General features: G+C 44.3%; 1 long non-coding RNA gene across 1 annotated transcript; it reads right to left on the bottom strand.

The window, feature by feature from the left end:
* Nucleotides 1–4,774: 4,774 nt before the first annotated feature.
* Nucleotides 4,775–6,515, bottom strand: LOC148184439 (uncharacterized). The gene is made up of 3 exons (XR_015772377.1): nucleotides 6,445–6,515; nucleotides 5,953–6,129; nucleotides 4,775–4,896 (listed from the first exon to the last, which is right to left on the bottom strand). It is a non-coding gene; the product is annotated as an uncharacterized LOC148184439 (long non-coding RNA).
* Between the last annotated feature and the right edge of the window lie 16,872 nt (nucleotides 6,516–23,387).

Genomic DNA, 23,387 nt, shown 5'->3' on the forward strand with positions numbered 1-23,387 from the left:
TGGCCCTGGTTCCCAGGAATAAACAAGATAGCACTGGGGCCTTGTACCCCCTCGGGCTTGGAGCTCTGGAATTTATTTCGTCTTTCTGCTTAGGGAAAGGCCATGGAGAATGGCCTGGGAAAACTAGTCACTAATACAATATGCTACAGAGCTACAAATATATGTGTGAAGAGTACTGAGAATTTATAAAAGGAAAAAGGCAAAAACCAATACAGCATCAGTGTGTGCATAAATGCCTTTTAACTCACAGCTCTCAAAGAAAGCTTTGAGGCTCTCAGCTGGACAGAGATGATCCAGCTCAGACCTCTGCTGAAATAGGAGTAACACACTCTGCTGCAGCAGTTTGGGCTGGTCTCTGCAGACCTGAGCAGATGCCAAAGCTGCTCCTCACAGACTTCTCCCTTCCTCTGCCCCTCTGCCAAGTGCAGCGGGCCTCAAGGACTGCAAGGACCACTGGGAGCCAAAGGGAGACATTTGCACCTGCCTCACTGGAACTCCTGGGGAAGCACTTTCCTTGAGAAGCAAGCCTTTTCTACTCCAAAGGCATCTCCCCAAATGTGTAGATTTCCTGGGGAACACCAACACAGACTTAAGAAACCCTGGCAAGGCTGAATTACTTTTTCAAATTGCTTACTTTGGTCCTTTCAGCACAGGCAGTCCAGCTCAAGCTCATCTTTCCCCAAATGTGTTTCCACATGTTAGCTCAGGTGCGACCCCTGAAATTACTGTACTCCTTAAGCGGTCCTTACTAAAACCTTACCCTCTGTATGTATGGATTTTTAAGAACACTATTTTACAATAGATACAGTAGAATTTTCATTAAATCACTTCAGCAGGAACAAGTGCATAGAAATAGGAAGGTTGTGTAAACCACTTTTTTAAATTAATTTTTAATAAAATAGAACTGCTTATTATTTATATTAAATGGAAACATACTTATCTATTATTTCTTCCTTACAAGTCCAGCGAATGTTCTATTATCACTCATTTGACATTGTCCACATGGAACAAGCTTTTTCCTGGGTCTTGCACATTTCAAGCAAGCCCCACACACCAGAACAGAAGAAACTTCTGTGATGGAACCTGCTGGCTTCTGTGAAGAAGAATCTTAGGAGGTCTAAATGTGATGTACTCCTCTGAGGGATAAGCCCATGCTTGCGGATAGTTTTAACCTCACAATGTTTCTGTATAGGCAATAAATAAACATTTTCTGAAATACACAATACTGCTTGCAGCTGTCTGCAGGTCAGGGCTGAAGTATTGGGGGCTGAAGTATTTTTTGCTAATACAAAATTTAATGTAATGCTGGCATAAATACTTGCCCTACATCCCAGTGCCTCCTTGCCACCATGTGTAACTGGGCATCTCTACCTTCAAGTATTTCAAAAATTAAAATATTGTTTAAGTATATAGCGGAACTTCTTTATATTCCTCTGATAAAGAATACTAAAATTACTTCTGGCCATCATATGCATTGATTCTTTACAGGAAGACTGCTCCATTTTTGACCGTTTTTTTGAACAGAGTTTTAGAATAAAGAGGTCCAGGCTGGCACAAGTAATTGTATACAATGTGTACTTAGAGGTAAATTTATGCTAACTAAAGCTGACAGCCCAGTGACATCAGGGAAGCATTTAGTAGCACACAGTTATGTATAAACTAATATTTAGTTGCACATTTTGCCAACAACCTGTGAAATCTGTGAAAGAAATGTCTTCATTTCCAAGGTCTTGCATGCAAAACCTTTGCAGGCTTATCGAGGTGCTTCCAGTAAGTGTTGTACCATTGCTTTGTGATTTGAACAGGAATCATTGCTACTCTGCTGTGGGGAAGGAATACCAGCACCATTCTATCTCAATTCTCTGATTACTCCATTGACAGGGAAAAAAAAAAAATCTTCTGAAGGGTTTTTCCAATGAAAACACCCAGTGAAAATCTCTTTTCCCTGCTGACACACAGCTCACCATTGGGTTGTGATCAGATTCTGTTGTTGGAAAAAAATTAAAACCAGAACAACTATTCTGCACTCAAAGGAACAAAAGGGGTTTTTTGGCTTTGCATGAATTCTGGCCACAATCTAGTAATTTTGTCTGTTCTCCAGAACCTGACAGTCCTGCCCGACAGTCCTGTCTGACAACACATGTTCTGTACAGCTTCCTGTGTTTTCCAAATGGAATCATACTGCAATAATTTGAACACTGCAGATGGGCACTTTAATTTTTATATTTTCAGTTATACTGGGTTTCAAATCCAATATCCATTGCAAATAGTCACGTTAAAGAAAAACTCTGAATAGAGATATTTTTCTAGTTTTGTTCAGGTTGTTTTTAAGTAATTTTGTAATTCAACCTGGCGAAGTCTCCTATTCTATGCCAATCACTCCAGTTGCTCACCAAGTAATGCTCCTGACACATCCATTCGGTTGTTTTTCCCCTTTTTGGTGCATATGATCTTCTGTTCTCCTTTGCCAAGTGCTGCAACAATGGAACCGTCACTTTATTCACAATCCCCTTATTCCCAGATAGGCAATCAACCTTCCTGAAATATCTATATTTACAGGAAAACAGTGAGTTCATCAGAGAATTAGATCTAGTTTCTCATTGCCTGTTTAAATGAGAATTAGTCACAAGGAGTGTGCTGCTCCATTCTTAATCACTTTTACGTTCCTAAACACTCACAGAATTAGGTATTTAGGGTGCAATGGCACAGAATGGGCATTAAGAAGTATTACTGCCACCAGCCCTGACTGAGATTAGTTAGAAAGGCAGACTCTTTCTGCAGATGAAGAAGCTGGCACTTAAATAACCTGAGTTTAGCAGTCATTTGCCTCAGATGAGGTCATGGCAGGATGGTTTGGTTCCTGATGAAGCATCCTTCCCAACTGCTGCCCTGGGTGGGTAGCAGCAGCTACATCTCAAGGCAGCTTTATTTCTGAGCAAATCTTCAACATTATTCTCAGACAGCAAACAGACATCCTCTCTCTGTTACATTTGTGTCACTTCTTCATCCTTCAATAAGCACAAGAACACTGCTTTGGCAGGGTGTCTACATCCATCTCTGAGTATGTGAGCATGAAGGAGACTGCAGCAATTGAATACCTGCTGGAGTTTGTTGTAGGAAACTACAGCCAAAAGCCTTTGTTTTCCTTCACACTCAAACTTGAAACTCTGTCTAGATCACTTCTCTCTTTTCCCCCATTTTCTGTTTTTAAAATGGATTTCTCATATTTAATGTAATGTCTCCAGAGCAAAGTGAAATATTTGCATTTCTGAGAAGGAGCAGAGAGATCAAGGTATTGGTTTATCATCTGTGGAGGTCAGTGCAGTCTCAGAATGTGAGGGTTGTATGACTTCTAGCATTTCCTTTCCTAGACGCTGGAGAGTAGAGGCATCAAAAATAATCTCAGAGAAACACTGCTGGCCAAGACATCTCCATAGTGAAGTGTCTCTGCGTCAGAAAACACTTCTACACCATCATGATTTTTATTTCTTCCATATTTATGGATTTTTACCTTCCCCCAAAAGCAGTAGATTTGACGCTCAAGATCTTTTTATTAGTGATCTTGGTCCATTAGGAGTTAAACACTTAAACAATGCTTCTATATAGGGATCCAGCCACAAAAGATGAATCTGTGTGAGCTTAGCATGTTGTAGCTGTTTTCTGTTAATGTATTTTCTCACTGTCACTGCACTTCTTATTTTGTCCCTGACACCTTTTTCATCTTTGGCTGTTCTTATATTAAAAGAGATGTCAGTGACACATACAAAAAAATCTGAATTTAGCATCAAATCTCTACTTACTGCAGGTGCTCTTTTAGTTTTCCTGCATCTTTCAGCAGACAAAAACCTGTTTTGTCTAAATGTTCTCTTCCAGGCTTCATAAAGTCTTCATAACCATCAAGAATTTCTTGTGATCCTCACCCTCATCCTGCCCTTCTGTTCCACTTGGAAAGGGGAAGGTTGCCCAGGAGTATAAAGTGCATTTAGTTTCAGCCCACCTCTCTGGAGATCACTGCCCTTTTGGGTGCTCTGTCCAGGGCCTCATAAATACCCTACCCCTATGGATAGTATTTTCCCAGCACTAAGTTAATGAGACCTCAGCAGCAGCCTTGGAGCCAAACAGGCTGGAACTGATTCCAAAGGGCACAGGCTGCACTTTCCCAGAGCAGCTTCTGGGGTTTTTTTGTACTGGTGGTCTGTGATTCGCAGGCCTCTGCTGCTGTTGGAATAGCAAGCACCAGAACAAAGCTGCCTTCTTTCCTCTTTCTACTTGATAAGGTGTACCTGCCCAGAAATCACCAGTTCCTATCCCTGTAAGAGTTAATCTTGTCTCAAAGAGCTCATACCCCTGTAAAAATGAGCATTCAGTGCTTTAATGAAACAAAGCTATTAAACCCTCTCTACCACTGCCTGAAGGGAGTTCAGCTTTTGTTGTTCCCCTCCTCTCTGTCGTGCTGAAGCAGTAATCGGTAGTGAAGGCTTGCCTGCCTTTCTTTTCTTCTAGCAGAAGCTAGCCTAATGGTTCCGTAAACTACCTAGGATCTGAAAATAAAACTTAACGGAAACACCTCCCAGGTAGGAACAGCTGTACACCATCCCACCCAGTGTCTCACAGCCCTTAAATTCTGAAAACAAACCCAAGTAAGGCTTATCTAGATGATTTTCTGTGCAGTCCAGGCAGGAAACAGAATTTCATTAAACCTGTTTGATGACAGGACACCTTCTTCCAAATCCCTGGCAGCTGTGCTGCTCTGGAAAGAGCTGCATTCACACTGGGGCTAGAGTGCATTGGAAAATTGGGAAGGGGGGCAGCTTAACCTGAAGAAGGTTCTTCTCTTCTTCTTAGCCAAATACACAGCAGTGTGATGAATAACAGATCTGTGGATCAGTTATTGGCCTGTGGATAAAAGAACACCTGAACAGCTTTTGCAGAATGATAAAAAAAAGCTCAGGCAAGGAATCAGCTCCCTTCCATTTTCCTGTCCCTGCTAAGCCCCCTACAATCAGCATTTCCAAGTGATATCAACTTTAAAGCCAATTTGGTTTATGTCATAGATGAGCTTAAAGGGAAATAACCCCACAGAGAATATAAGGAGTACAGAAGACACAAGGTGTCTTTAACTCAGGAAAGAAGCAAGAAAATTTTCCCTGTCTAGAGAAAAAATATTTTAACATAATAGGAAATAGATAACGAAGCTTTGCTTAGTTTTTTGATGGGTTTTTTTATTATTATTATTTTTTGGAAAAAATCAGAAACCTTATTTATTATTTTTCCAGTACAAGTGTGTATTCCTCAAACATTTCCAAACCAGAGCTAGGTCAGCTTTCTCCTGTTCATTATGGAACAGCAGAGAAAGCTACCTATGAGCCAGGAGCATTGGGGAACCGCTGCCTGCATAAAATACAAAAGGATGACTTTGAGGCACAGGTGACAGTATAGCTGAACCAGGAATCTTTTTCTAGAAGAAAATCTGCACATGAAGCACCAGAATTACACCTCTTAAAGGAAACATGGACAAACTGCTCATCACAAAGTATGTCAGCATTGGCTCTTGGAACAAGGTTCAAATATGTAAACATTCCCCATGGAAGAAGAACACACTCTACTGTGTTTATTTTCTCCAGTCTTTTGTTACAAAATGTTCAGCTGGAAATTCCTGAACCATTTTTTTGGTAAGGCTCTCAGAGAAGAAATTAAGCACTTGAACATTTGATGATTACTGAAAATAAATCCTCTTCCATAGGTGAAAGTAGAAAGTGTCTGCTTATCAATTCCTGGAAACATGTTCAAGTAGGTAAATTAATTAATGAGAATGGGGGATACAGTTTGTTGGTCAGCTCTTCAGGTGAAATGGAGGAAGAAAAGCCCTCTACAACAGTCAGACCATCCCTTCCTCTAAATTCCAAACTCAATCCAATTTCAAGACTTGGTTCTTAGACAAACTCATCTTACCTTGCATACTGCTGCTCCTAGACTACTTCAGTAATGTGTTGCTTTGTGAATTGTTCTTTTTTACCTTCATTCTAGCTTCCTTCCCCCTTAAATCTTACTTCCTATTTTCCTTCCTCCATTTGTCACACTCATCTTCATGCTGCTGTTGCAGCACATTTGACATCTCATTCTGTTCACCTGGAGACCAATGAAAATTTCACTGAACTGCAGTGGCACTCAAGGGAGGTGTTGGAGCATTCTCACAAGGCCATATCAACAATGGAGCATGACAGAGTTCAGTCACCCACTAAAGCAAGGCTCTTTGACGCTGCTCTTGGCCGCACTGGAGCTCTGGGCTAGCTCTATGGTGCCACTCCGGCACGGGCAGTTGCCAGGAGTGGGGAACTGCAGGGGAAAGGCGATCCCGCTGCAGAACCTTCAGAGCGCCGAATCCTGCCAGGCTCTGCCAAATCAGGCATTGTGGGTGATGGCAAAAGGAAGGAGGAGACTCACTCGGCTCTACTTCCCAGGAACAGGTTTATTCAGGAGAAGGGATGAGCACAAGGGTCTGGGCTCGGAGAATTCAGGACCGAAGAGAGCCCAGAGCACCACTGTGCACTGGGCTTTATCTCAGGGGTGGGCACAGTCCAGGGTCCAATCAGAGCTCACAGAGGGAGGGGTAAGGGGAGGAGGTTACAATATCAGGGACCAATGGAGATACAAAGGCGGGAACATAACAACCAATAACATGTCAAGGAAGGGATGATATACATGGAAGGAGCTGGAAGGAGAGGTGGGGTTTATGATGATGGATGGGGAGATGGGGCAGGGTAAAGGTGATTGACGGGGAACATTCAGGAAAACTGGGAGGGGTTTACATAACAGACAACTGGGGCTAAACCAATACAATCAACAGGGGGAAACAAGAACGTACTAACAAGTTTTTAACAAATCCTTAACAAAATTAAATAAACTAACTACAACAGCTCTTCAGGGACTTCTGAGCACTTCAGGAAGGAATAACGATTTTCCCTTTCTGAAACCCTGTGTCATAGCCATTCATGCTAGAGCCTAAGGATGAAAAAATATTTGCCTCATAATATAAATCAGTTTTTTCCTTGAGAGTAAAACATGTCTCAGCCCCTCCTTGGCTGTTCTGGAGAAGTGGGAGCTCTTTCCAAAGTCAGATGACAAGTGCACTCTGTTTCCCAGAGAGGCCAGTGCCAAGAAATGCTGTGGTACTTACCTGTGTGAGCTTCTACTGTCATCCTTCCCTGCCAAGCTGCTGGTGGTACAGTTAATTACTTGACAGCTGAGGTGTGGTTTGTTTAGAGCTGAACAATTCTTTTAGCAGTGGCTACAAAGCATAAAATTTTTGGCACACTTAGCACAGCTTTTTATCAGCTTTGTTTTCTAGCAGCCATCATTCAGAGGTGTGCAGGCTATTTTCTAAACGACCTCTTAGGACAGATCTCCAGGCCGCTCTGAAACAACTGACTCTAAGCAGCAGGTTTTCAGCCAGAAGTTTCATTGCCCCCTACTAATGTAGGATCTACTTTTGGGAAGGAGACAGGCAGTAGAATATGAGGTGTGCATTGGAGTGCCATTTTCCTGAGACCTGGAGCTTGTTTTTTGTCATGAACTGCAGCATTAATCTCACAGAGGCGGTTTATAAAATAGAATGCAACTTCACACCAGCAGGACCAAGGCACATGTAAATTTGGTGCTAAATGCTGCTAGTCTGCAAACTGTTTATAAGGTGAATTAAGGCTAGACCTACAGTGGCATATGGGAAAACACTCCTGTAAGGGAAAAGTAGGAACACAACAATCCAATAGGAACAACAACAGCCCTGTAAGGTACTCCCAGAGTGAGATGGTCTGTGCTGAGTGGAGCAGGCTGGCTGTCCCTGCAATGCCACAGTCTGTCTCATCCCAGCAGCCAACTGTTTCTTTGAACCCCTGGCACTCACAAATTCTGCTCTGTCCCCAGTCTGTTCCATAACAGCCCCCTTGTTCCAGTCTCACCACACCTGAAATTTCCCTTGTTATGTTAAACTGATTGCTCCCTATCACACCCATGAGGCACAAAGGACAATCACCTTCACCCTCATTTTTACCAGCCTTCTAAATATTTGAATGCTTTCTTGCCTCCACCAGGCTGTTTTGTTGATTAGGCAATCCCTACTTTTTGTGCAGCCACAGACTCTGAAACTGCTCCCCCATCCTCCTTTAAATCCTTTGCCCCTGCTCACTCAGCTGAGGCCTCCAGATGAATGGTTTCTCTCTTTCCCTTCTAAGGTGCTGGAGTGATGCTGCTGGCTCAGCAGGCCAGTTCAAAGTTCGCTATACATGCCAGGTTTTTTCCACCTAAATAATGCACTTTCCTGATGAATCTCTGGCTAGCGATCACCTAGGTTGAAAATAGTTGTTCCTATACTTCTGCAATATAAAGAGGGTCTAGGAAAGAACCTCAATTATGTTCTTGCTCTATATCACATAGCAAGAGTGAACAAGGAGACATCATCAGCATTTAAAATGCAAGAATAGAACATTCCTTCAGAAGCCTCCAGCTTCCTGCAAATCAGTGACTGAGGATTTAACTAATCCACTTAAGCTAAGTTGAGGCTGCCTACAAATCAAAGTCATGAAATCCCTCCCTTTCCCATCCTTCAATTTCTGCCTTGGCATCTGCTTCTATCATGGTCATCCTTGAGGTGCTGAAACACAAACAATCTGAGTAATACAGGAAGTAATTTTGTGGAAGCATGTCTTCCATCCTTCACATGGCTATCTAAGTTAAAACCACCTCACTCTGCAAGCAAGGGCCAGCATTAAATGTGGGTTCAAAAGGACAAGCCCTTGAATGCATGCAGAGACTGCAGCTGAAGTAACCTATGGCAGAGAAAGTTCGTGATCCAAAAAGGCTTGCTGACTGACTCTTAAGAAGGCAATTATGTAGTTTTCATCATGAGGGACAAAACTCCCTCCCAGTTATTATGTTGGGGTTTTTTTTTGTTGTTTTTTTTTTAATGAAAATCTAAATTAACACAGTGAGTGGAGGTCATCAATAATACAAACACATCCAGGGCACTATTATTAACCCTAATTCCTATTTAAACAGAGACCCAGTGCAAAGTTGCCTACCTTGAAAGATTTGCAGAGCTGTGGGCCTCAGCTCTTGCTCCTCCATCATTCATTTTCTCCCATTACTTCCTCCCAGACCACAGGGAGACATGTCTGATGTGCAGAACTTTGCCTAATTACAGCATTTCATGAATACAAACACAATTCTGCAAGTCATTTACACACAACTGCAATGAGACTCACCTTAAATAATTTTCCCTGATGAAGTGCATGTGCTAAATGTGGTTCTATGCAAAGTACAAGAAAGTCTTCAGTTTCCAGAGCTTCTCTTTCCCCTGTAATTGAACAGCTGCTGTAAACTCCCTTCTACCTATTTCAGGAGGCTTTGGGTCAGGCCATTTCTGGCTTAAGGTTATTTTAGGTACAAGATCAAGGCTGAAACTAAAGCTAGAAGTGGAAATGAGAGGTTACTACTTGAAGATCTGTCAGCTAGTTAACCTCTGGGATGATTTAATAAATCACTCCATTACTCGATATTTAGATCAGAATAAATTAATGAAGCCTTTTTCTTGTCACTAAACAGCCATTAAACCTTTAATGAACTTCTGATTGCTGATTATTGCCTGGAGGAAAAGTGCTGCAAATAGATAAATAACCACAGTGTAAACCTTTATCTCACTGAAGAAAATGAAGAATGAATGAAGAACAAATTATGGAATCAATTTGTGCTAACTAAATTGTAGCTATTTGGAAAGTTATTATTAGAAGCAATCAAAAGAATCAGTGTTACAAGGCAGATGTACCCCTTTACAAATGGTACATGTTAAAACTGAGGTACAGGATGTAGTCTGGGTGATGCCCCCAAGATGAAAATGGCCTTGAGATGGACAAAATTAGAACCACTTTAGGCATTGGGCCTAAAAATCAGTAAATATCAGACTAATGAGTAGACTTACGTAACACAGCGCTTAGTACGCACGAGCAAACCTGTAAGGTTATCCAAAGGACAAGGAGGAAGAGGAGAAGCCTTCACCAAAAGACCACCAAAAGAAGACTGAAGACCCCCTAACAACAACTGAAGCGTGTGCTGTGAAGAATAGTGATGTAAAGTCAGAACAATCGAAAATAGGAAACTTACAGGAATCATTCATGAATATGTGTAAGCATACAGCATGTAAGGTTAGCTTGAAGTGCTTTGTTTTGTACGTGAGGCAGGGTGGGAAGCCTCCATACCCCGGTCGGTTTTGAACGTGAGGTGGAGTGAGAAGCCTTCCCCATACCCCAGTTGGTTTTGCTTATGCTTTAATTATACTTAATTACTGGAAAATTATATATATAAATTGTATTTTTTGCTAAATTTTATTCTTCTACTAAACTGTATTCTTTTATACCAAATTACCATTCAATTAATTAAATGGTATTAATTTTTAATTAAACTGTTATTTACTCAAGGGACCTAGTTGTCAAAATTCCAATTTCATTTATAACAATTGCATACCCATGGTCTCAAGGAGACAACCATTTCCTACAGCCTGTATTATAAGTGACCAAAATTTCAATGTGGTAAGCAACATACTGATTATTGTCTTTGATCTAGCTGAAAACCTACCAGATTTGTAAATAAGTATTTGTAAATAAATTTATTTGCAAATAAAACACAACAGTTTTGGCATGAGGAAGCTTTGACATAGTTTACCCATTTTTTTTTATTTTCTGGGCATTCTTCTGAAGAGACAGTTCTATTTAATACAGTCTTCAATTCAGTTTGATGGAGCAGTTTCTATTAAAAGTGTAGGTAATTTGAAACTAAAAATGTCCTCTGCAGGAATGCATCACCTGAATTGACCAGTTTTAAAATGGGGGAAAGTAATCACAACTTCAATAGTTTTTAATTATTGCATAAGAATCTTTTAATATTAGATTGAAACAATGTATATATTTAGTCGATAATCCTAGCATTTTATATATACCATGCAAACTTATTAAAGAAAAACAGTTAGACCTTGCAATGCTCTTTTTAAAATATTTGTTTCAGTTTTGATATTGGTCTAGGCAGAGGCTTTGTTAGTTATTCTAAACTAAACAACACTGAAAGAAAACTCTGGTGAAAGGCCTGTCATATGCTGGATTCTGTAACTTCCTGTACAGAAGGTTTTCAGTGTGCTGCAACCCAGACAAAACATGTTTGTGTGAAAAAAATCACACTTTACCAGAAAACATATTTGATGTCTGTAGTGGGTTTAGCGCTGGCTAAAATTGCCAGTGCACCTACCAGAATTATTTACTCATTTCCTGCTGTGAGATATGAATTAGGAGGAAGGAAAAACAGATTCAAAGCTCAAAAGGTATGAAGAAAACTTTATTAACAGAACTAAAAGAATAATAAGAATCAGAATAAAACCTTCAGAACACTTCTTCCCTCCCACAACCTCTTTTCTTTCCCTCTGACAATGTAGAGACAAAACCTGGGATTTTCAATCAGTTACCACCTCTATAACAGTCTTTCATCAGTTCTTGTAGGGAGGAGAGTTTGTCTTGCCATGCCATGGAGACTTCTCCACAAGAAACAGTTCTCTTGTGGCTTCAGTGTCACAGTGAATCAGCCACCTGGGAAAGGAAAATCTGTTCACAGTGTGAAAATCCCTCCCATGCCTTGCAGCTTTCCCAAAGCTACTTTCATAGGCCATGTCAACTTATGGTGTGCTATTTTAACGATGAGCTGTTCTAGCATAAAAACCCAGAAGATCTCTTCTTTTATCTCTGGGAACAGAGGTTTTTCTTCTTCTGTCCCTGGGCAAAGTTTCTCATCTTTCTCTGTTCAAGCTTCTCATAGGATTACAGCTTTTCAGCATCCACACACTCCTGCACAAGTGCCCTTTTCTCATGGTCTCCAGGTGAATGCTGCATCCCCCCCATGTGATTCATGAATCAGAGGGGAAAAAACAAAGTCTGATAGATCAAAAATATATCTTTGCCATGGCATTACAAAGAGAATTTCAGCCCAAGACTAAGGCATCTCCTCAATGCCCTTCTAACTAGAATTTGACAACACCTTCTTTACTGACCTCAGTGTCCCATGTTTTCCTTATGTGTCTTCACCCTTCCCTTTTTCCTGATTTGGGAGAGAACTGGTGTTTGTAGTTTCATTTGTTCTCAAGCTTTATCATCTGAAACAGTTTTCATGGAGTTCTGCAGCAATGAAAGGTTGATCTCCTCCAGGCTGTGCCTGAGGGAGATTGCTCGTCATGCCTCTCAGGCTGGCATGGCCCAGTGGTGCCTGGAAGAAGGACTGGCAGGCTCTGCAGGGAAGGGGCTCCAGCTGTCCGCTGGGACGGGCCTGGTGGACTCCCCGGTAAGGGGCTCGGCAGCCCCGCTCACCACCCCTCAGGGACAGAAAATCCCGGCTGGGGCCAGCCTGGCCATTTACGTCTTCAAATGCTGGAAGCCAAGAAAGGAATTTCCCAGGCTTGCATGTCTTTAAAATGTGAGTCTCACAGAGGCGGACCTAGCTTGTAAATGATAAAATAGGTTGTCAACTCTCAGAGCTAGCCAGCTATTGTTTTTTTGCTAGGCACAGAGGAAGCTCCTAGCAGTTTCTCTCAGAAAAAATAATTTCCGTGGCTGGCTTCTTCCCTCCTCACCAAATATCAATTAATGCAAAACCAGCACAATGTGCTCCCCTCGCTTATTTTCTGTGGGATAAAAAAGCAGTAAAATAAGAAGATAAAACATGAAGGCTGGAAAAAGCATCTCTCTTTTTTGCTCTGGCATGCTGCTGACCTGAGTCAAGAGTCCTTGCATATTTACGCAAAGAAGATGGTGCATGAATTTATGTGACACTGTTTCAGTTCAGACAGAACCTCATCTGGAAAGGCTGGTGATGAAGCATTCTACCAGCAGATATAATGAGGAAAATCAGCTGAAGTGGAATGGCTGGTCTCCTAGTGACCACGCATAATGCGTTTTGCTCTAATCACATATTGCAAACTAATGTGTTGGTAAGACATAACTGTAATTCCATCTGCTTGCTGCTGATTTTGAAACTCATCGAAGCTCACCACTAGAGCTGCAGTCAGGGATCTCATTGGAAATTTGTGGCAATTATTTAGACTGATACATGGGAGAGATGAAAAATGCATTTAGAAAAACACATCTGGATAAGCAGATTGCCCAGAGAAGCTGTGGCTGCTCTGTCTGCGGAAGTGTTCAGGACCAGGTTGGATGAGATTTGGATCAACCTGGGATAGTGGAAGGTGTCCCTGCTCATGGCATGGGGTGGAACAAGATGATATTTAAGGTCCCTTCCTGTGGGGAGCTAGAGCCCGGCAGTCAGAAGATATCGGTATGTAACAGAAAGATAGAGTCACTCCCCTCCTCTATAGTTTATGGTAATGACCCCCGTAATTAGCCAATAGCACCTAGCTGTGATGAAAGCAGATGGGAGCGACACTGTGAACCTAGGTTATAAAGTGTCCAGTTCTTCACCAATAAACACCATTTTGCCATCCATCACATTGGTGTTGTGTACAAATGGACCGAGTGACCTGGGATTGGTCACCGTGTTGTTCTTGAACCAGGTCCTCTGCCTCGCAGAAGGCAACAAAATGGTGCCGAAACCCGGGAGTCAAATTCAAAAAGTGGGAACCAAATCCAGAGAGTGAGGATTGCCTGGCAAGGGGAATTGGCGCCTGGCCAATAGTCCTGGTGGGGAAGACGTTCCTGGACCCACAAGGACTATGGAGGCACTTGGGAAGGTTGTATCACAATTACATAAGCAGGGTGGTATCAATTGTAAACCTAAGGATTTTACTCTCGCAGTTGTGAGGCTTTTGCATATCGGGGTCATAGACCAACCAGTAGATATTCTCCACCCTGAGGTGTGGGACAAATATACCAGAGCCCTTGCTGATGAAACCATGGATTCGGGCAGTGGGAAACATCTTAAGTCATGAGGGAAGGTTGTTAAAGCTCTGTGAAAAGCTATGCAAGAGCAGGAAACCTGGAGGGTGGCAAAAAACTGTCTGTTGGCCACCCCGAAACTAGGAGTTGGGGCTGCCACCCAGATATTACAGCTCCCAGATGAGAGCGGCTCTGCTGAGCCAAAAGGGCCACAAGAGTGTGATACGTCCTCTCAATTCCCAAATCCCAATCTGCTAATAGAGAAACAGCAGAGAGCAGAAACTTTTTGGAGAGAGTTAACAAGGGAAGCAAGGGGTGCCGCAGGGAAAGCCCGGTGGGGACCACCACCCTATGTACCCCAAGATGGCACCGAGCAGGAAGACAAAGAGCAAGGGGAAAATGTCCTTGGTAGGAGCAGGGACAAACTCTGGCATTGATGAGCATACATGGTTGGGAGGATGAGAAAAATAAAGTACGTGAGAAAGAAAGAGAATGTGAAGCAAAAGAGATAAGATGCGAGGGTAGTGAACAGAGAAAGCAGGAAAGGAATGTGAAAGAGAGGGGAGGGGGAGGGAGCCGAGAGGGGAAAAGGAGTGAAGGGCGGAGCAGAGGGAGGAACAGAGGGCAGAGAGAAGGGCGGGGCGAACCTGGAGGGAGGGAACAGCCCACCCACAAGGGACGTAGGTGGGGCTGGAGCCCAACAAAAAGGCACGGGAAACCGGAAATGATGAGTCAGTCGAGTTCCAACTCTGACCGAGACACTAGCGGGGATGAGTGGTCCGAGACTGACTCCTTAGAGGAGGAAACAACAAAGATAAACAATAATATCCCCCTCCACGTTAAAAAAGAACTGAGAGAGGATACTCCTCTCACGGACTGGGGAGAGATAAAACCTGCATGTGCCACCTGGGTCCCCCCAGCTGCGCTAGCATTCCCAGTCCGAGTGACAGAGGGGGGACAGAGAGTTCACTCACCAATAAACCCCAAAGATGTTCAAATGATTGTTAAAGCAATTGCAGAAAAAGGGCTTAACTCTGCCATGGTCACCTCCCTTATCGATGGTCTTTTTGGAGGTGACAATCTGCTCCCTTTTGATATAAAACACACTAGCAGACTGATTTTTGATGGGGCAGGGATGATTGTTTTTAAACAAGATTGGGAAGACAACTGTGCCAGACAATTAGCCCAGGTAACCAGGGCAGATCAGCCGCTACATGGCTCCAGCCTGCAGCGGCTGATGGGCACAGACCCAACAATGATTACACCTCAGGTGCAGGCCCAGGGTCTGCGGGCCCATGAAGTTATGACAACCACTTATGCGGCCAGAGAAGCTATTTGCTCGGCTTCTAGAGTTATTGCTAAGCCATCACCATGGTCTACCATAAAGCAAAACAAAAGTGAGAGCTTTGCACAGTTTGTAGACTGCCTCCAGGCAGCTGTTGACTCCTCGACCCTGCCCTCAGAGGCAAAAGGCCCAGTCATAGCAGACTGCTTGTGTCAACAATGCAATTCGACAACCAAGGAAATCCTCCAATCATTACCGGCAGGGTCAAATATCACAGACATGATTAAGCATGTCACGAGGGAGGAACATGTGGCCCCAATCCAAGCTGCAGTTTGCACAGCAATCACTAATGTAATGGCATGCTTTAAATGCAGCCAGGCAGGTCATGTTGTTGCAAATTGCCCTAAAGGGAGGGGCCCCCTAGCAGCGCCCACCCCACAGCAAAACTGATTTAGAGGACCATGTTGGGCTTGCGGAAAAAAGGGGCACTTTGCCAGAGAATGCAGATCCAAGGCTCAGGGAAACGGGAGGGGGAGAGGACAGCAGGGTCGCACACAGTCCTCTCCCACTTGGGATGTGAGGCAGCCCAGCTATGCCAATCCTGCAAGGAGCGAGGTGCTCCCAAATCCATTACCTCCCCGAGAGGTGACCATCTTCATGACTCAGCCGGTTACTCAGCCAACCCTGCCTTACCTGCCTCACGGGCAGCAGGGATTACACTCCGGGGACATGACCCCAGGGTGGCCCTGGCAGTAAGGTGTGACAACCCGCCAGTGGTATGGGGAATCTGTACCGTTTATGACACCCCGAGTGATCAAAGTATCCCCTCTGGGTCCATCAGTGTTCCTTTTCTAATTGATACAGGGGCAGATGTCACAGTCATTCCAGAGACAAATTGGCCTCCGCCCTGGAAACTAGAGGATGCCCCCATGGTAGGTGGGGTTGAAGGGCTGTCACAAGCTCGGAGAAGCACACAACTAATAGCCATTACACTCCACACAGAAAAAGGGCCAGAGAAAACTATTGCCCTCTTCCCATATGTCATGACAGGAATCCCAGCCCTATTAGGGAGAGATGCCCTAGCTTTGCTAAAAGCCAGGGTGACAAATTTACCGTAAGGGCCACTGCCATGTACCCACTGCCACCAATCAGGCTTTCTTGGAAATCATCCAGCCCAGTGTGGGTTGAGCAGTGGCCCCTGTCCAAGCCTTGATTAGATGCCCTTCTTGAGTTAGTTAACCGTGAATTACAACAAGGTCACATAGAGCCATCTACTAGCCTGTGGAATACTCCTGTTTTCGTAATCCCTAAGCGATCCGGAGAAGGGTTTCGCCTCCTCCACGATTTATGTGAAGTAAATAAGAAAATTCAACCCATGGGGCCTGTCCAAACACTGTTGCCTATGAACTCTATGGTGCCAGAGGGCCTGTGCTGTTCTTGATATCAAAGACTGTTTCTTTTCTATACCCTTACATGAAGAAGACAAAGAGCGGTTTGCTTTCTTGGTGGTGTTTCCGAACAGCCAGCGCCCCAACCTACGCTTCCAGTGAAAAGTGCTGCCTCAGGGGATGGTCAACTCACCTACAATCTGCCAAATCACAGTCGATCGAGCACTAGCACCGATCCATCATAGCAACTCAGTTGCAACCATCATCCAGTACAGTATATGGACGACATCCTGATTGCCACACCCTCGGGAGGTCAGGTAGACCAGTTAGTGTCAACAATCACGGAGACTCTAAAAACAAATGGCTTTGAAATCGCGAGTGCAAAAATAAAAAAGGGGCCATGTGTAACCTTTTTGGGGGTGGGGATCACAGGCTCTTACATATCCCCTCCCCAGACAAAGATCCGTGGAGACATCAAAACGCTCCATGACGTACAGCAGCTGGTGGAATCCCTGCAATGGCTCCTGTTGAGGGTTAGGTGTCCTTTTTTTTTTTTTGTTTGTTTTTTATTTTGTTGTTCTGGCCTGCCCATGGGATTTTTACCCATTAGCTGCGGAGACAACCTAACTGTGGGTATTTAGTGGTGTCGTGGTTTTAAACCAATAACTAAGAAAATTACTTATTTCTTGCTGTGAGATATGGATTAGAACAAGAGCAAAACAGGCATAAAACTTAAAAGGGAAAAAAAAAGAAAGTTTATTGACAAACTACAATAAGAACACCAGAATAAACTTCCAGAAAAACCTTTTCATCCCCTGTCTACCCACTATTCCCTTGTTCACATGACAAAAGAGACAAAACCTTTGGAACTTTGATGGTTAAAACAGTCCCAATTCTTGCTACAGTCTTTTCACCAGTCTTTATAGAGAAACAGAAGTTTCTTCCTGTTAATTTATGGAGTTTCTCACAAGAAAAACTATTTTTCTTATAGTTTTCCATTGCTCTAATGTTAGCTGCCCAGAGCTGCTGTTATTAGAGCCCACTCCTCCCATTTTCACATCCCAAGTGTGTATGGGCCATGAGTCTAGGGATGGGATTTTTAAGGATAAGTTATTCAAAGGCAAAAAGTCTTCTTCATCTGTTTCCGTGAGCTTCACCAGAAAACAGTTTTCTCATTGCCTCTCAAGGCTTCAAATCTTCCAGCACTTCACTGTACCATAATTACTCTACTTTTTACTCAAAATTTACACTTTGAACACTCTATTCCTCCCTATATACTGTCATGAATTAAAGGAGCGTTTTCAAGACCTTATTGTCCATTTCCATAGTTTTAACAGAAAGATATTTCAGCTTAATTAAAGCATCTTCTTAATTCTCTACCTTTTCTTTTCTTTCCTGTCACTAGTAGTTTATAAAGTCTCTTTTCATGTTGATCACTCTCTTTTCTCTCTCTGGATAAAAAGATTAATCCGCAAGTCTCATCTGGGAAATGAAAGAGTTAAAATCTTGCCCAGGCTGTTGTAGGTAGTTCTGTGGCCTCGGCCGGTGCAGGAGCTGGAGCCGTCTGCGATGGAAAGTTCCTCATGGCTGCTCTGGAGAGTGTAGGCGCCGCGCCCAGCCCGCTGCAGGCCCAGAGCCCTTGTCCTTCTTCACTCAGCAGTCTCCAGTGAATCCAGCCACAGCAAAAAACCTGCAGCCGAGCCGGAGATCGGCTCGGCCCGGCCCGGCCGGAGCCCGGAGAAAACCTTCCGCAGGGCCCGCATCCCCCGGCCGGGAGACGCTGGGCCCAGCCCAGTCCCCGCCCGGCCGCATGGCCTGGGCAGGGAGCGGGAAGCCTGGGGCTCTGCCGCCCTTCCCAGCCAGGAAACAAAGAGAGCCAAGAGAGCTCTGGTTTTACACTTTAAGGTAGGGTTCACAAGTTGATCCCACTTTTCAATGGCCTAAACTGCTGTCAATTCTCAGCAATGACCGATAATTGGTCAGGAGAAAAGACGCCAGGCAGATCCCAGCAACTTAAACTTTCTTAAAGGTAAAGTAACTCCATGACAAGTGGGTGCTCAATAAAGGACAAAGAGTGGCTGTGCCCAGGGGGGGAAGGGGGCAGGAAAGGAGGGTGGGGACAGGTTTTGGCTGGTTTTTCTTCGGCTTCAGGGAAAGACATTCGTTTGCTGGGTTGCTAAGCTGCTGGGTTAGAGAGAAGGGAATTTCGCCATCACCCAGATGGAGCTGCTGCTTCTTCTCCTTCTTCCCTCTTTGTTGGTGGCCTCACACCCCCTTTCCTGCCGGGACACACGACAGTGCCAGGCACCGCCGCGGAGCTGCTGATACACCTCAGCCACCAGCCCAGGATCTCAGCTCATCCCTGCTGTTCCAGCTGACTGTTCCTCGGAGCCCTGCAGGAGCACCGGGACTGCCCACCCGAGGGGTTTGTGAAAACAAAGCCTCTCCTCCATTCTGTCTCAGCTGAGAAAGCTGTCCCGGGGTCCCTGTTTCTGTTTTCTTGCTAATGCTGTAGTTATTGTTGTTTGTTTGCCTGGTTATACTAGTAAAGAACTGTTATTCCTATCCCCAGATCTCTGCCTGAAAGCCCCTTGATTTCAAAATTATAATAATTCGAAGGGAGGGGTGTCTACATTCTTTCATCCCAAGGGAAGCTCCTGCTCTCCCTAGCAGACACCTGTCTTCTAGAACCAAGACAGCTCCGCAACATCATCTTAATCCCACCTGACAAGATGCCCCCCCTGTATGATCTCCTAAGAGAGAAGAATCCATGAGAACACAAAGCCCTGACAGCGGAAGCAATGGACTCTCTTGACTTTATCGAACAACAGGTAGCTTTAAATTCCCTCACCAGATGGAAGAACCAGGTACCACGCGATCTGTACGTGCATTTCACAAAGGGAGAGGGAGTAGGAGCACTGGCTCAAGGCCCCCCAGAGAAAGCTCAGCCTATACAGTGGGTAGTCCTGGGAAAACAGAAACTTGCATTCTCCCCAGGAGCTGAGTACCTCAGCAGCCTCATTATGAAGGGCAGAAAACTTGCCTTGAGACACCTAGGCATTGAGCCAGCCAAGATATACCTGCCTTTCTGCAAGCAACTCTCGACATAGTCAACAGTGATGTCGGAATACCTGGTGACAGCCCTGGTCGGATTCAGCGGAGAGATTCAGTATTCTGCAAAGCCTCCTTGGACTCAGATGTTGGCTGTTGTCGACATGGACCTCCCACAAAAGGTCATAGACCAGCCCCAGCCAGGACCAACAGTCTTCACAGATGCATCCTCAACAACCTCCACTGCGGCTGTGGTGTGGCAATCGGACAACAAGTGGCACTGCGTCAAAGTGACTGATCGTGCACTCTCAGTCCAGCAACTGGAAATAGCAGCCGTGGTACTGGCATGCGGACTGTTCCCAACAGAGCATCTTAACATTGTAACTGATTCAATGTTTGTAGCCAAGCTTTGCCTGGCTATGTCAGGACCCGGCATATTGACATCTACAGCAGCTCTAATGCTAGAAGAAGCGCTCTCCTCTCGAAAAGGTACCATATCGGTCATCCACATCAACAGCCACAACCCAGTCAAAGGGTTCTTGCAGGCTGGCAACGATAAAGCAGATGCTGCCGCAAAAGGATTGTGGACTCTACAAGAAGCTCATCAGCTACATGAAACCCTGCACATCGGAGCCAAAGCACTAGAAAAGAGATGCAAAATCTCAGTTGCTGATGCGAAACATGTAGTAAGTTCATGCCCCCACTGCCAAAAGGCACGGCTGTGGTCCTGTGGAATCAACCCCAGAGGCCTTAAAGCCTCAGAGATATGGCAAACAGACTTTACATCATGCCAGCTGTTGAAACCCCAAGCATGGCTTGCAGTAACAGTGGATATGTACAGCGGAATAATTGTAGCCACGCAGCACCTGAAAACCAACTCCAAAGCAACTATCCAGCATTGGTTAACAGCCATGGCTTGGCTCAGCATCCCTAAGCAAATCAAAACGGACAATGGTGCAAATTTTATCTCAAAGCTGAGCCGAGAATTCGCCTTAAGATGGTATATCACTCTGGTGCAAGGCATCCCGTACAATAGTACAGAACAAGCCATCGTCAAGCGGGCAAACCAGACCTTAAAAGCCAAATTAGAGGTGTTAGCAAAAACAGAGGGCTTTACCAATTCCATTCCCCAAGCAGACCAGGTGTGCTTGCTAGCAACTGCACTGTTAGCACTGAACCAATTCCCTAGAGGAGATGAAACAAACAGTCCCTCCCAAAAACACTGGGCCACTCGAGCTCTAGAAGAGGGCCTGCAGGTCATAATAAAAAATTAATTAGGAGAGTGGGAGCAAGGTTGGAGATTAGAGCTCACAGGGCGAGGGTACGCAGCAGTTAAAAAAAGATGGTAAAGTGGTGCCCACTTAAGTCAATAAAACTGGACCTTCAAAATAAGACTAACAAAAACTCTGAGGTTTTGTTTACAGGACTGGATCATTGGGCACCCGCATATGATGATGCATATGCTCCAGTGCCAGAAGGAGGCAATGAACCACTGGATAACCCGAAGACGCCCAAAACTCCTGCGCCAGTGAAACCCAGGTGACAACGATTTCTGTGTGTGATCTTGCTTTTAGGGTTTGTTAGCAGTGAGGAGGTTAGTGCAGAACACAACCCTCATCAACCATTCAGGTGGATTTTACGCCGTGTCTCCGGCGAGTTGATTAAAGAAATAGTCACAGCAGGCACCCCGTCCTTTGTAGTCAAAGAGAAAGAGCTTCTTCCCCTGTGCCTAGGCTTACGATATATGCTGCAATGGCGCACTCAACGGCAAAACATATGGTGCCCCGCTTCTAATCCTGGCAAAGAGTACTGCAAATACAAGGGATATGGATACTGTGGGTACTGGGGATGCAAAACCATTGTGATGAGCAATAGATGGCAACCACAGAAGTCCAATGAGTTTTTAAAGGTTGAGTATGCACCCCCGAGTTGTACCACACCGAGGTTTAATGCGATGGCGGAGACGCTAAGGTGGGGCAATTGTGGGGGTATAGAATAACAGTGTTGCAGCCAACTCATGTGAATTGGGTAGTGGGTAAGATATGGACAGTGTGTGTCTACTGTAAAAGGTATTTTGAGAGCTGCTCAGTTTTGACAAATGTACAAATTACCAAAGAGCCACTATCACCGTCCCAATCAAATGAGCTTAATTTGGCTCCCATGGCGAACAAGCCCATTAAAACTACCAAGGCTCAAAGGTCATACCCCCCTCTCGGCCCATTACACTATGTGCCTGACTCAGCTCCTTACAAAATGCTTCTTAATGTACTAAATGCCACCTTCACGTTGCTTAACTACACAGCCCCAAATCTCACTGATTCCTGCTGGTTGTGCTATGATGAAAATCCCCCTTTCTATGAGGGCATTGCTCTTGATGGTTCTGTTACTTATTCCACCTCAGACAACCCGAGCCAGTGTAGGTGGGACAATCCCCAGAGAGGAGTCTCTCTAGACCAAATTACAGGCAGAGGGAAGTGCATAGGTGACATAGCCCAGCAGAACAGAAGCAATCTCTGCACTGAGATTGTCAACCTGAAGAGAGGAGCCAATAAGTGGGCCATTCCTTCTGACCCTGGGATGTGGGTGTGTCAGCAGTCTGGAGTTAGCCCCTGTGTGTTCCTTGAAAAACTCGATGATGTGACTGACTTTTGTGTTCAAGTTTTGATTGTTCCTAGAGTGATGTACCACCAAGAAAATTAAGTGTACAGTTCCTTTGAAGAATCTAATCAGCTCCAGAAAAGAGAGATAAGAACAGACAAAACGATTGGGATGCTACTTGGACTAGGAGCAACTGGTGCAGCCACAGGGGTCACTGCCATTGCGACCCAACAGCAAGGGTTCTCTCAGCTGCAGATGACGATCGATGAGGACCTGCAGAGAATCAAAAGATTCATCTCTCTTTTAGAAAAGTCATTGTCTTCACTCTCTGAGGTTGTCTTACAAAATAGACATGGGCTAGATCTGCTAATGCAGCAAGAAGGCCTCTATGCCGCCTTAAAGGAAGAGTGTTGCTTTTATGCCAATCACACCGGCGTGGTCAGAGATTCTATGGCCGAATTGAGGGAAAGACTAGCCCAGAGAAAGAGAGATAGAGAGGCTCAACAAGGGTGGTTCGAATCGCTGTTTAACCAGTCTCCGTGGCTGACCACCCTGGTGTCCACCCTGATCGGGCTAATCGTAATGATCTTACTAGGGTTAATCTTTGGACCGTGTGTTTTAAATAAGCTTGTGTCTTTTGTCAAGGGCTGACTAGAGAGGGTCAACATCCTGTTTGTAGAAAGACAGCAGATGCTCTAAGAATGCACTTGGTCACCGCGTGTGCCTTATGTTTGTTAAAGAAAAACTGCGGTGTCTATTTTATAAGTTTTAGTCTTTTTAGTTAAGTATAGTGCACCTTATATTTTTACTCAAATCTATTATATCTACTTTTAAAACTTTTCATATTATAGATAAGTTAGATAAAATGTTTAAAAACAGATATACATAAAATAACGTTAGAACTTTCAAGACTAATACACCTCATATTCTAGCAAATTTAGTTAATCATAAGGAGGGGGGGAAATGTGGGGAGCTAGGGCCCGGCGGTCGGAAGATATCGGTATGTAACGGAAAGATAGAGTCACTCCCCTCCTCTATAGTTTATGGTAACGACCCCCGTAATTAGCCAATAGCACCTAGCTGTGATGAAAGCAGATGGGAGTGACACTGTGAACCTAGGTTATAAAGTGTCCAGTTCTTCACCAATAA

This window comes from Pseudopodoces humilis, chromosome 4 (assembly GCF_049639895.1).
Source record: "Pseudopodoces humilis isolate 2021_Gansu_Grassland_sample_001 chromosome 4, ASM4963989v1, whole genome shotgun sequence".
Classification (NCBI taxonomy): Eukaryota; Metazoa; Chordata; class Aves; order Passeriformes; family Paridae; genus Pseudopodoces; species Pseudopodoces humilis.